The sequence below is a fragment of the Lissotriton helveticus genome (assembly GCF_964261635.1).
Source record: "Lissotriton helveticus chromosome 1_1 unlocalized genomic scaffold, aLisHel1.1 SUPER_1_unloc_75, whole genome shotgun sequence".
NCBI classification, from domain to species: domain Eukaryota; kingdom Metazoa; phylum Chordata; class Amphibia; order Caudata; family Salamandridae; genus Lissotriton; species Lissotriton helveticus.
The window spans coordinates 238475-252884 of NW_027611720.1; the positions used below are offsets into that span (position 1 = coordinate 238475).

General features: G+C 45.7%; 1 protein-coding gene across 3 annotated transcripts in view; it reads left to right on the top strand.

The window, feature by feature from the left end:
* LOC144806455 (uncharacterized) overlaps positions 1-14410 on the top strand; it is a 56568-nt gene that overhangs the window by 14318 nt on the left and 27840 nt on the right. For all 3 annotated transcript variants that reach the window (XR_013605806.1, XR_013605807.1, XM_078672817.1), the window contains one exon: positions 6116-6234. The gene's annotated coding sequence lies outside the window, so the exon portion shown is untranslated. The remainder of the gene's footprint in view (positions 1-6115; positions 6235-14410) is intronic.

A 14410-nucleotide genomic window follows, 5' to 3' on the forward strand; every position in this document is an offset into this window, starting at 1 on the left:
TATCAATGGGGTAATTTCTATTTCTAAATTTATTCTAACCCAGATCACCAGACCCCCTGACGCCCTCCCTCTTACTGAGGGAATTGCGTCACAATAGAAGGTTTTGTACCCAAGTCTGTGGGGGTTTCTAGAGCCCAGGTCTCTTGAAGGAGGATAATATCGTAGTCCTCAATGTAGGTACACCAAACTAGATCACGAAGATTCCTAGCTAGCCCTGCTATGTTCCATGATATTAGTCTTACTGATAAATTATCTTTGGGACCAGATAGGAATACATTCAGTAGTTCCTCTTGTGTGGATTTATCATCCAGTGAAACAGATGCGATATTTAGTACTTCCAGTGAGGTGTTTCTGGAAATTGGTCTCTCAGACACAGTCCTATCAATACGACATGTACTGGCCTCTCCTAAGGTACCAATATTATCACTAGCACAATTAAGAAACTTTTCCCTTGCTAAAGCCATTGGAATACAGCCTAATACAGACTTATCGTCATGATTCAATAAGGGCACTACTATCTGTGCATACTCGAGCTCTAAATTAATTGTATTCGGTTTATCTACTTGTGTAATTAAAGATGGTTCCAACCCAGAGCTCTCGGTCAATGCAAGTCAATCATTCTGATCCAACGCACTCAGTGCCTGATACCTGTTGTGCGTTGTGATCTCAAAGACTGGACTTTTGTCAAAGCTAAAAGGCCTAGATGGTGTGTTATATTGAGGGACCTTAGCTAGATGGCTATAAAAGTATTCCAAAGGGTGCACGCCCACACTATTCTCACTCTGCCTCAAAGATGCTGCTCTAAGAAGCACAGTCGCAACATGCTGTGGGTTCCTAAAATTAATGAAGGCACAATCACCCCTACAGGTTTTCCTGGCATTTCCGATCCACGGAACCCGTCTAGTTGTCAATATCTGGTCCGAGTAGTTTATCGGAAATCCACAATTCTTGTTCAGCCAGGAGACAGTTTTATGTTTAAGTGAATCGTGAGATTCCTGGCGGGAAATGGGCTCTATAGGGTCTAGAGGTGGGACATTGGAGAGTACGACCACATATGGTTCACCATCTGGTGGGAGATTAATTGGGCGGATTTTCTTTACTGGGATCGGTAGGCCCCCTATGGTTACTGGAGCCGTTTTGATCTGTGTACACTGGCCATCCAATTGGCTCATCTCCCTATGTTCGGCCGCACTTGCCTTTCCCACCTGTATCTTATGTGCAGCATTAGCTGGTTGAACATCCTTTACCCTCAATTTTGGGCTGTCAGCGTTGGATAGCTGGTTTAAAAGGCCACCTAATCTAGATACTTCAGCTGTCAAGACATCTATTTTTGCCACTAGAGGCTTGACAGTAGATTCTAATTTAGCCTCAAGCATCTTAGCAATAAGGTCCAAAAGATCAGAGTCCGTATTAGTGCCACTATTTGTAATCATAGTCATAGTCATAGTCTCTTTGTGGCCAACAGTACTCTTCTGCGCTATGTCGGGCATTTTCTTATGATGTGTTCCTCCCCGCTTAGTTGTTATTTTCCTACATTTCCTCACCGCTCTCTTAGGTGGTGAGCGTCGTATTGAAGCATCCATAGATTTATCTGGTGAATCCTCGTCTGTTATGTCCTGATCAACCACAAGCATATCAGGGGTTTCCACTATAGGGGCATCAATAGTGACATCAGTGGAAGAGAAGGGGGCTGGGTTTAGATCACTACAGTCATCAATGGGAGTATTTGGTATCCCAGGCATATTGTCCCGTCCCAGTGATTTCCTTCTGTCGTTGTTGATTTTACTCCCCATTTTGACTAGATAGTTATCCATAGTTCCTTTGGACTTTGCCATCAATAGCAACTAAGTACTGATCCCTGGAAGGCTTGTATCTTTTAGACCACGTCTAGGTATGACTATGTACACAAGGTCCAAAATCTATAACGTTACATGTACTTCCTTAATAGAGTTGAAAAACATGAACTGTAATACAATATGCCATATAATCGTAAAAGTCTTACTTTTCAGGGGGGTGGCCCTGCCCTGCCTCGTTCTGCCCAGACTGCCCAGACTGCCTAGACTGCCCAGACTGCCAAGACTGCCCCGCCCTTGTCCCGGGCTTCTCCCGGCACTCCCGGGCTTCTCCCGGCGCTCCCGCGTCGCGGGAAGGCTCTCGGTCTTTTCAGCACGTTGTGGGCGTGTCCTCGGTCGGCTTCCTGGAGCCGAGGATCCTGGGTATTGTGGTTCTCCCCCTGCTCGGCGGCCGCGCTGAGGTTTTGAAGGTTGCGGCGGCGAGGGGAACCCAAGAAGAAAGCTATGGGGCGAAGTGGCAGCAAGAGTTCCAGGTAGGTGCCCCCGTATCACTTGAAACGCTCCCCCTATCAATTTCTCGGCTATGTTCTTAGCATTGGGGATTCTTAAGGGAAAGGCCTCCGGAAACCTAGTTGTGTAGTCCACTAGGACCAGGGCATAGGAATGTCCTTTTGCAGTGAGCTGTTGGGGTAGCACTAGTTTCTTTTAGATCACGGACTGCGCCCTTATTTGTCGTTGATTGACCGTTACCCTTACATAGAACGATGGTCCCATCTCAGCGGTGTCCATTACGGCCTTAGGTATGTACCCCACCTCCATTGGTTCTTCAGGGGCCTTTCTTCTGGGACACAGTCTAGCGATATGGCCCCATTCGCCGCACTCGAAGCACTGGGGGCCTTTGAAAACTGGTTCCTTTCTTATGGGTTTCACTTTTGGCTGCTCTGGGCCGACTTTGAACTTCCTCTCGGGTTTTGGTACTGCGGACATCTTTGTAGTTTTTTCTTGGTCCCAAGGGAGAGACCTAGGCTGCGCTCGGGAACAATTGGTGGCCATCTCTACGGCTTGTTGGGCAGTGAAGCCAGAATGTTGCTTAAGCCAACGTTGGCTTCCGTATGGTAACGCTTCCAGAAACTGTTCCAAGTATATACTAGTCATTATCTCTTCTTTGGACCTGCTCTCGGGTTTCAGCCACTTATCGGCTGTCATATTTAACCAGAGATATAGAGTCTTGGGGTTTTCACCAGGAATTCCTTTTTCTTTCCTGAACCATACACGATAGGCCTCTGAATCTAATCCTAAGTGGTCCAGGATTATTTCTTGGATCTCTTGATATGGCGTATTCCCTCTGGCATTGGCCACCTGGTATGCAGCCTGAGCTTCCCAGGTTAACAATGGGGCCAGAAAGAAGGGCCATTTTTCTTCTGCCCAACCACAGGCCCGGGCTGCTCTTTCAAAGTTAGTCAGAAAGGCATCTGGATCCTCCCCTGCGTTGTATTTTTGTAATGATACTCCCGAGGGATGCGTCGGGGTGGCTCTTCGTTTCCCACCGGGTAAAGCACTGGGTTGTTGGACCGCCTTATTTAAGCCTTCAATTTGGGCTGTAATGGTGTTCTTGAAAACTTCCCTGTCTGCTTGAGCCGACGTCATTTGTCTTTCTACCGCCCATTCTAACTTTTCTTGTCCCTTTATAAGGTGTTGTATGATTTGGTCCATCTTCTGTTGTGGGATGGAAGGGGGATATCCCACTTCTGACACCAGTTGTGGCGTGGGATCAAGAAGAGACCTAAGACCAGTTCGGGGTAGGTAAGGTTTTATTTTGGAAAACGTCTTTTTATGTCGGGTTGTCAAGGTGTCTCTCTGAAAAGCTCTCGGGTCCGTGTTAGCGTCTGGTTATGGTCTTGTTTCCAGATGGTTAAGAAGCAGACTTCAGGGGATTTTCCGTTCTTCCTAACTCCTAGTTGGACTCCGCCAGGGAAAAGAAACAGGTACAGATCGTCAGGATATGTACTCTATCTGGACTCTCCCACAGGGAACCGGACAAGTGCAGGGGACACCCGTGCTAAGGTGCTAAACACTTTATTAAATGTGAGAGGGTGCAGAGGCGTGATTACTGGTGAGGAGGGGTATATTTACACGGTGAGGACAAAGAAAGGTTGGGCAGATATTCTGGCACACACGCGGCTAAGGTTTAGAAGAACCCCGTCTTCCTACCCAGCCCGCCAAACGCTGCCGTACATGTTGTAGCCACACTCCTCCCTCGGGAGTGTGGCACAGCGATTCATGGATCCAGTGGCCTCCTGGCTTACTCCTGTCGTCCTCTGGTTCGCCTCCAAAAGCTCCGTTCTCTGCTGCTCCGGGCCGCTCTCCCACTCTCGATCCTCGGTCGGTGACGTCACACGCCAGGACTTCTTCTTCTGAGTTTTTACCCACTACGAATCCCGCGCCGTCGTCAGAGGGCGGAGCTGCGTACTCGTGTGTCTTCCAGTTAAAGGGCCGTCATCCAATTCGTCGGCTAGTTCCCAGGAACAGGCTTCTCCCCTGTTCCAGTCATGCTGATAACGAGGCAGAGAGGGGGAGGACGTCAGTTCACTACGCCACCACTCAACATTATCCGGTTCTTTTCCTCCCGTCCCCTGCCCAGTGTTACAGTGACCTTAATGCTGCAATTTGCATTTCATTACCATCATTTGCTTACTCTGGAGAATCTCCAGGGTGTAGGAGGTTTGCTGTTCCATAGTTCTTTCTTCAGCTTCTGGGCAGTTATCACTCTGTGGTCCTGTTTCTCTGCTCTTCTTGTAGTAGCTCTTATCAGAGCTTCATCCATCTGCCAACGATAATAAGATGCCAGTCATCACCCAGCACACAACACAGACTATGTTGGGCTACGTCGGCGCAGTTAGAGCGAGGATAAAGTTCTCCGGACCCATCAGGCTGTGAATGTAACCTAAGGGCTTAAGATGAAATGAAGAGCTTACCTCCTTCCTGAGTGGCTCCAGACTGCTGTGTGCAGACCCGATAGCTGGCAGAACCCTGGAGTATGTATGTATAAATCAGATTATGTTGGAAGTAACCTGCAATATAGTGGCAGGCAGCACCCTGCCATAGAGTAGGGTTTCTCATAGTGTTTTAATTACTGACACACTAATGAAGATTGTCTTTTAACAGGCAGAAGAACAACACTGACCACACATTTTTCTGGGTTTGTCTTTAAAATGACGTACACATTAGGAATGGCATTTCGTTCTGCTGGAATAATAACACAAGTTATCTTGCACTCTATGTTGTTGCATGAATTGTAGGCTGCAATAAATTCCATGTTTCATTCAAACAAGCTTTCTACAGGGCACATACACGATTTGCTGCTGTAGGAAATAATGCTCCTGTGTACTGTGGCAGACTCAGAAATATTGAAAAACTTCATGATTTCTCTTTCAGTACTTCCTAGTAAAATCTTTCACTTTTTGACTCCTACATTTAGCAGAAACATAACTTAGTACCATTAAAATAGTTGTGATGGGGAACATCCATGTGGGGTTAGGACTGCCTCGACCAGAGAGCATGCTGAGTTGGAGGAGTATGGAGTTGACCGCATTGCCTGGTCCGGTGTGGAACCAAGCCAGCGATGCTTTGCTGCAGGCTCATTTGCCCTGATAGCTGGTCAACAGTTTGAGGAGGAGGAGGTGAAGAGCTGGCTAAGTGTGCCATGAGGCTGGCATTTCAGTACATCCCTGAGAAGTGAGCTTTGAGTCATGTAATGTTCCTCTTATACCACGTGCAATTCACCCTCTCCAAAGCCTCAAGAATTCCTGGGTGTGAAGGGCGGCTGATTCTGATTGGGTGCTTGATAGTTTTCCAGAAACACATGTTCTTGATTGTTCATGTTTGTCAGTAGTTAATGAAACACGCCCAGGCTTTTTATCTCTTCAGTTGACAGAAGCTGCAATAAAAGTTTCTTTCTCGTTACAAGAAAATAGGAACGTCTGACGAGCCTCTGTCTGTCAGAGAATGGAAGGGCTGGGGAACTGTCATTCATCTCACTGCTAAGCAGAGCAGTGTCATGCTTCACCCTCACTCAGGCCTCTGATTTTAACTAACATCGCTTAGAACACTGGGACTTTAGAACCCATCCTTTTAATGAGAAAAACAAAACTACAAGTCCCATAAGCAATAGTGGTGGAAGGTGTCACGCATGACCTGGGGCAACATCGATTCAGCACATCCAGTTCAATTTTTTAAGAATTTGACATAATATTGAATTTATAACCTTTGTTTTCATGGTCATGAGTCACCAGAATACTAAAAACGCGTCTTTTATTTTCAAGGTCAATTAAGTAATGGTCACCAGCTTGGAAGCTCTGTTAATTCTTCAGTACTTGTCATTGATCTCCACGTGTGGCTGGTTTGCGTCTGCCCCCTGCATCGTTCCCGATAACTCGCACAGGTAAGGTGCTTGTAGCAGCAACATGATAACCCCATACTCGTCTGTAAGAAGTGCGCTCCGAGGCAGGTATCCGATCATGTTTGTGAAACAAGGAAGGGGCAATATCTGCTATATACATTTGTTAAAATAAAACAGTCAAATCACAGTATACTGTTCCGGAGGTTCAGTCCCAGAGTCATTTGTAACTGAACGCAGACACCCTAGGAAGCATGTGCTTTTAAGACAAGTTGCGTTCACTCACCTGAAGGTGACATGCTTCATCATTGGGCTATACTCCTCACCAGGCCGACGCTACAATGCCTGGCGGGCACCACAAGAGGGCACTTTGTCGTAGATCTTTTATTAAGTACGCCGGATGAGCATAGCAGGACAGAGGATATTGTGTCATAAGATGTGAGATTGGTGAAAGTCTAAATATAAGATCAACTATCGACCAGTTGCCACAATATAGTTAATGTGATCTTCCTGGTCCATGTTGAGATTAAAAACAGTGGCAGAGAAATTGAGGAACTAATGGCCCCTATCACTGTGTCATAGTGTCGATCACCTTTGGACCTGCTGGTAAGCTGGGGTCTATACTTCAGGTCAACCTTTTTCATGCCTTGTGTAGTCATGGAGCAATCTGTTGGCATTTCACCAGGACCAAATATGGGATAATGGGTAATGTGACCTAATCTTCTCCACAGCGTGAGGAGCTCTGTAACTCAAAGCCCTGCACCGTGCATAGGTGATAAGGTGCCTATTAACATCTTACTACCACAGGTGAGCACTGCCTAACAGGGTGCACTAGATACGGTAACCCTCCTAAAATTCAGGACATATTGACTTATCCAATAGCGAGGACGCCGCATCAGAGAGGCAACTGGTTTGAAAAGCACATGCTACTTAGGGTGCCTGCGTTCAGTTAGAGATAATGTCTGTAGGACTGAACCTCCAGAACAGTATACTGTGAGTTGATTTATATGAAGAATGTGTATACTAGACTGTCATTTTCCTCGTCATCTCTTGTCCTATGTAAAATAAAACACAACACACCGGGAAGCCAACAAATCTATCATAAATGTAATGCAAAAATACCAAAAGGCCAAGCAAACTAACAAGTGACAATTGTCTTTGCAATGGACGAGAGCATCCACCCTAAAGCAAGTTGGGGTATATAATGCTAATGCTACACAATGTATTTTATACACTTTTCTCCTAATACAAGTCAATGAAACATGAACACGTGATAGAAACAGTTACTGAAACGACACTAATGAGTAGGAGGCAGGATCTTCTCTCAAGAGGAATGTGAGGAGTCCGTGAGGTGCAGATAAAAGATACACAGACAAGCTGCAGAAGTCACTGTTTCTGAAAATAACACTTGTTTGTCAATATTCAATTTACTACAAGATGCAGGAAAGTGTGCAGATGGACATCAGTAAATAAAATGGTTCTGGGCTCTAATAGATTCATGTAACTTTGCAGGCATATTAAGGCGAACAGTCACATCAAATTAATATAAGAATATTGTAATTTGGTAATGTAATATATCAATGTACGTTGTGGCATTCATGTGTAACCAATTATCGGTATTAAAGAAACCAGTATATCCTGTTATGCTTTCTCAATTCCTTCTTCCTAGAGGCCACCACTGCTGCTAGCCAGCTGTATTCAGCGGTGCCTCCTATGACCGGTAATCCTGCACTTAATCAATACCAAAGGTTGTCAATGCTTCTAGCCAACTCTGGTCACTGGTGCTACTCGCACCCCCACCATCCTTGGGCCTGTTATTCTTTTAGCCAGCTCCAGTCAGTAGTGGCCCCTTGGGCCTGTATGTAAGCCTACTAGCCAGCTCGTGTTAGTACTGGCCCCTGGGACCTGTTATAATTGTAGCCAACTTGAGTCATTATTAGCACCTTGGGACTAGTGATCATACTAACCAGCTTCAGTCAGTATTGGCTCCCTGAGACCTATTATCCTGCTAAGTAACTCCAGTCAGTAGTGACCCCTGTACCTTAAATCCTGCTAATATTCAAAACCAGAGGTCAACTCTACTGCCAACCAGTTCCAGTCAATATTGACATGCATTGTTACCCTGCCTGTAATGAATACCAGAGGCCAACGTTGTTGCTAGCCAGCTCCAGTCACCAGTGGCCCGTCACATATTATCCTCAATAGGATCAATGCCCAAGGCCTGTGCAGCTGCTAACCTCCTCTAGTCAGTAGTGACCTCCCAGACCTGTTATTCTGCATATAATCAGCAAGGCTTCGGTTCTAAAAACACTCATCCCACATCCTTATGGTATATTAGCAATGTAATTTATTTACATCACACGGTAGGTACCGCACTATATCACATGATCCCAAAAACAAAGAAAATCAAAATGTCCCTAACCGTTCAACACTTCACCTTGTCAAAAATGACCAAATCACACCAAGCACTATAGCCTGCCGTATCACATGGCACACTCAGCCACAACATGACCAGATACCACGGCAGGGATTCGGGGCCATTAATCCTATGTTTGAGGCCTGTGTGCTGTAGATGTAATTGCTTTGCATACTCCTGCCATCTTGTGTTGGGTCCGGATGTTTGCAAGTTGTTTTTCTTTGAAGAAGTCTTTCCAGTCACGAGGTAAGGTGACTCTTCATTTCGGTGATAGTGCACATGGACATTGACTCCATTGTTAGATAGTTTTTTACCCCCAGCGGTTTTGGATGTGTATTGCTGCGCTCCGAAACCGTTCTTCAGGTTCCCCTCGGTAGGCAGTCCACTTTACCCTTGACAGTATTGTTTCAGTATGCATTTCTTTGTTCTCTGCGTTTCAGATCAATCAACAAACTATCCATTTTCGATAGAAAACCTTGCGGGCAACCGTCGGGCTACGTAGGGCCAGCCTTCTACAAATGGAACGGACTCCATTCCATTTCTTTCCTTGGTACCACACCAAGTACCCTCACACCGACCTACATCAAGTTTGTAACTTATGCCTCTCTCCGGAGCACAAGGAGGAAGACTGCGACGCTTGTAAGTCGTTGTGGTCCAAGAGGACTCTACCCGATCATCAGGCTCGATGACGAGAGAGGCAGCGCCAAAGCATTCAACACACTCTGGATATCTTTGCAGAAGAATCTGACCAAGAAGAGATAGAAGCATCCTCCGTAGAAGAAGAGGCCCTCTCGATTCCAGAGTCTGATTCCGAGCTCGAAATCTATCTGGAGTCCCAAGATGTGCCTTCGGCACATGGTACAGTGAGTACCGAAGAACCCTTGCCCCCTAAAACCTCTTCTAAAACTCATAAGGCTACGGCACCACCTCTGCCTTCTGGTCAAAGTCGGCACCGAGACAATGTTTCCAACGCCACGTCCCTCGGCACCAAAACAAACCGTCAAGCCTTCCAGCTCCGGATCGAGTCAGAAGAAATTTCCTTCGGATCCGAAATCATCAGGCTCCAAGGACAAATCTGGTTTGGAGCCTAAACCCTCCGCCGCGAAACACAATCATGCTTCGGAGCCAAAACCCTCTGCTTCGAAACCCAATCTCGCTTCTGAGCCGAAACATTCTAAAGACTAGCCGACTACCGAGGACAATGTTCTTGAGCCTCCAGAACCAATTTTAGACGTCCTTAAGGCCAAATTGGATCCCATACAAAATACATTTGTAATGAATCCTGATACTGGACATAAATCCAGCGAAGCACAAGCATCCTGGAGAGGACCCTTCTGATAAGATTCCCTTAAAGAAGAAGGAGATGGCTACTAGCCATGTTTATCCTGCGCCACAACCCTCCCTACCTCCACCTTCTTTTCCACAGTTAATAATTTAAGAGCCCTTACACATAACACCTCAGGGATCTCCACATCCAGATCCAGATGTGGACAAGGTGATGATGATACTCATTTGCCTGCAGACCCATGGAATGATTACATCATTGACCTCCAGTAGGCAATGAGCCAGACCTCTACCCAGCAAAGCCATCACCACCAGATGATAATATGGCTTATGATCAGCTCATTGCTTGAGCAGCAGAATATCATGGGGGTACCATACATAAAGAGACATTAGAGGAGGACTTTTTATTTGAAACACTTGAGTCTACGCACAGGTCAAGTCAAACACTCCCTATGCTTGAAGGCATGATGAGGCATGCAGATGATCTCTTTAAAGATCCTGTCAGAGCATGTATTTTAACACAAAACTAAGGCACAGCAGTTAGTTGAAGAGGGGAGACTCATTTCTAAGTCCTCAATGAGATGTGCTTTAGACGCAGCAGACACCGCAGCTCGGGAGATCAATACCAGCATTCTCCTTAGAAGGCGTGCATGGCTTAGGATTCCAGCTCGGGAGATCAATACCAGCATTCTCCTTAGAAGGCGTGCATGGCTTAGGATCTCAGCTCAGGAGATCAATACTAGCATTCTCCACAGAAGGCGTGCATGGCTTAGGGTCTCAGCTCGGGAGATCAATTCCAGCATTCTCCTCAGAAGGCGTGCATGGCTTAGGCGGGTCTCAGCTAGGGAGATCAATACCAGCATTCTCCTCAGAAGGCGTGCATGGCTTAGGATTCCAGCTCGGGAGATCAATACCAGCATTCTCCTTAGAAGGCGTGCATGGCTTAGGATCTCAGCTCAGGAGATCAATACTAGCATTCTCCACAGAAGGCGTGCATGGCTTAGGGTCTCAGCTCGGGAGATCAATTCCAGCATTCTCCTCAGAAGGCGTGCATGGCTTAGGCGGGTCTCAGCTAGGGAGATCAATACCAGCATTCTCCACAGAAGGCATGCATGGCTTAGGATTCCAGCTCGGGAGATCAATACCAGCCTTCTCCTTAGAAGGCGTGCATGGCTTACGATCTCAGCTCAGGAGATCAATACTAGCATTTTCCACAGAAGGCGTGCATGGCTTAGGATCTCAGGGTTTCCTGAGGTTCAACAGCCCGTTTTGAACACTCCCTTTGACAAAGAACACCTGGTTGGTCCTGTAGTTGTCTCTAATAAAAGAGAGAGGGACCCCAAGGCCAAAGGGACGGGGTTCCGTGAACGACTATAAGTCAAAAAGGAGATTCCCTTTGGACGAATGAACATAGAACAGCTAATTCTTACGGACCAAACAAATAAAAATACATCAATACATAACACATGGACAAGCAGGAAGCAATGTGAACAGAATTAAAAACAAGTGAAAACACTCTAGTAAGATTAATCTAAACAATTTATTAATATACACTATATTTGTTAAAAAATGGGAAACAGACAGGACGGAAATCATATACAATCAATCAATAAAACATTCCAGTAAAAAAGGAGGTACAGGTTGAGGACTAAATTCACACAATGATACAGAATTTTCCTCTATTTCTTGACCATGTATTACTCCTTATGCATCGACGCGTTTCGGTGGTGAGAGAGAAGTTTTTACCACCTTCATCAGGACAGTTGAGATAGTTGTTTCCCAATAATTCTCGATAAAACCATTAGGATCGTAATAAGGGGTACTCAGCCTCCTTTTCACACAAAGAAGATATTCGTCCAGCGAAATATCCTCCCACTTTCAATGTTTAAAAAGTATCGTAGTCATTTAATATTATCAATCTTGACACGCGGTATACATAGCTCATATATAGAAATTATATTAGTGTTGGGTGAGCTCGGCAGAAGGCAGTCTCTGTATTTTTAAATTTTTGACTTCCTTTACGGGCAATGTAGGTTTGAAGATAATGTGAGATAGAAGCCTTCGATAGTTGGAACCCGCCGTAGTTCAAACGTCAAGAAATAGAGGAAAATTCTGTATCATTGTGTGAATTTAGTCCTCAACCTGTACCTCCTTTTTTACTGGAATGTTTTATTGATTGATTGTATATGATTTCCGTCCTGTCTGTTTCCCATTTTTTAACAAATATAGTATATATTAATAAATTGTTTAGATTAATACATTGCTTCCTGCTTGTCCATGTGTTATGTATTGATGTATTTTTATTTGTTTGGTCCGTAAGAATTAGCTGTTCTATGTTCATTCGTCCAAAGGGAATCTCCTTTTTGACTTATGGTCCTGTAGTTGACCAATCCTTAGAAAAGAATAAAAAGGACACTGAAGTAGCAAAATCCATTGGAGCACTCCAGTCCCCATCCAATAGAGGCTCCTTTCGCCGCTCGTTTTACACAGCAGGGTCCGAAACAACATCCTCAGACTAAAATGCTTCCTCTTGCAAAGGTAACATCAAATCCTTTTCCTCTAGAGGTTTCTACAGAGGAGGGTATAGAGGAAACAATTCCAAAGGCAGACCCCTGCCCAAGAAGCCCTCAGCACCCCCACCGACCTCAAGAACTACCGACCCATCTCCCTCCAAAGTCACAGAGAAGATCGTCCATACCCAGCTAACAAAATTCATCGAAGAAAACTCCCATCTCAACCCCTCCTAATCTGGATTCCGCAGCAACCACAGCACCAAGACCGCTCTCCTCGCTGCCATAGACAACATCCACACCCTCCTCGACCAAGGGCACACTGCAGCTCTGATCCTACTTGATTTCTCTGCGGCATTCCACCGTTCCCCACCGCACACTCACCGGCAGACTCCACGACGCCGGCATACAGGGAACCGCCCTTGACTGTATCCGCTCCTTCCTCACTGGCAGAACCCAAAGAATCAGACTGCCACCCTTCCTCTCCAAACCCACAGAAATCAACTGGGGAGTACCACAAGGATAGTCGCTCTGCCACACGCTCTTCAATATCTACATGGCCCTCCTCGCCACCATCGTCAAACAGCACAGACTCAGTATAGTATCCTACCCCCACGACACCCAGGTCATCCTCTCTCTCACCAAGGACACTACACAATCAGACAACAGTACATCTACTTCACCAGTTGGGGTTTACAATAATTGCACAAAAATCTCACCTGTTTCCGGCACAAGTGCAATCTTATCTGGGAGCTTCCATCAACACTCTCAAAGCTCTAGCCACTCCCAATATAGCCAGGATTCACAATATCCAGGCCACACTATTACAATTTCAACTCAACCAATCATTACCCGCCAAAGTCTTCATGCATCTGCTGGGAATGATTGCATCCTACGTTGCAATCGTACCTCATGCAAGGCTTCACATGCGTCCTCTGCAACAATGTCTAGCGAGTCAGTGGAATCAATCACAGTGGGCCAGATGTACGACGTGATTTTGCATGCGCAAACAGGTTTGCGAACCCGTTTGCACATGCAAAATCACTGTTGGCCGTGTACAATTCCAAAATAGCAAGTCGCAGTTTATTTACGACTCTCTATTTAAGAATTGCAAGTCGCAATTAGGAAGGGGCATTCCCTTCCTAATTGCGTCCGCAATGCTATGTGTGAATGTTTTGTGACCACAATTGCGGTCGCAAAACACTTGCAAATTACCACCCTCTTCAAGAGGGTGGTAATGCAGTCGCAATTTCGAAGGGGTCCCCAGGGTACTGTGGTAAATAAAATTTACCGGACTATTTTTCTATACATTAAATGACAATAAAGGATAGCTCAATAAAATGAGAGGCAGAGTCCGTGGTATCTGAGTCATATGGGCTTTAATTAAGCAACTCGAGAAGCTGGACATCTAGTTCCATCACCACGAGGGTTCAGGAAGGGATATTCAACATATTATTAACATCACACATTATATATAGTAAAACAGTATAATTGCATTGAATACAGTAGGCGTGACAAGTGAAAAGAAGAAGATAAGAACATATGGGCGTAAAAGAAGGCGTGTAATAGGCGTACACGGAGGTGTGTGCTAGAAACGTCACAAAAAGTGTCATAAGTGGGTGGATGCATAGGAGGATTCTGCAGGGTCAGCAGAAACCTTTATTCTATATGCGCGCGCAACTGGCATGACGTGGTAAGGACGTGTAACTGGGGAGAGCTGGGGGACTTGAGTTTAGCTCTAGTAGAAGAGTCTTGATGTCTGGGATGTCAGAACGACCTGCACCTATAGCCTATCTGATATCTCATGTTTGGAGGATGTGTTGTCTGAAGTAAAAGGTCTCTCGGGCAGGGGCCATACATCACTGAATACTAGGGAGTGCATACGTGTCTTGGTACAATGCGCGGGGGCCATGGGCCTACCATAGTAACGGGTGCTGTAAATCGCTTGCAAGGAGACAGGAAGGCCGGGCCCTTTACTCTGCAGCCGGGAATATGTTTACCTATTTCACTA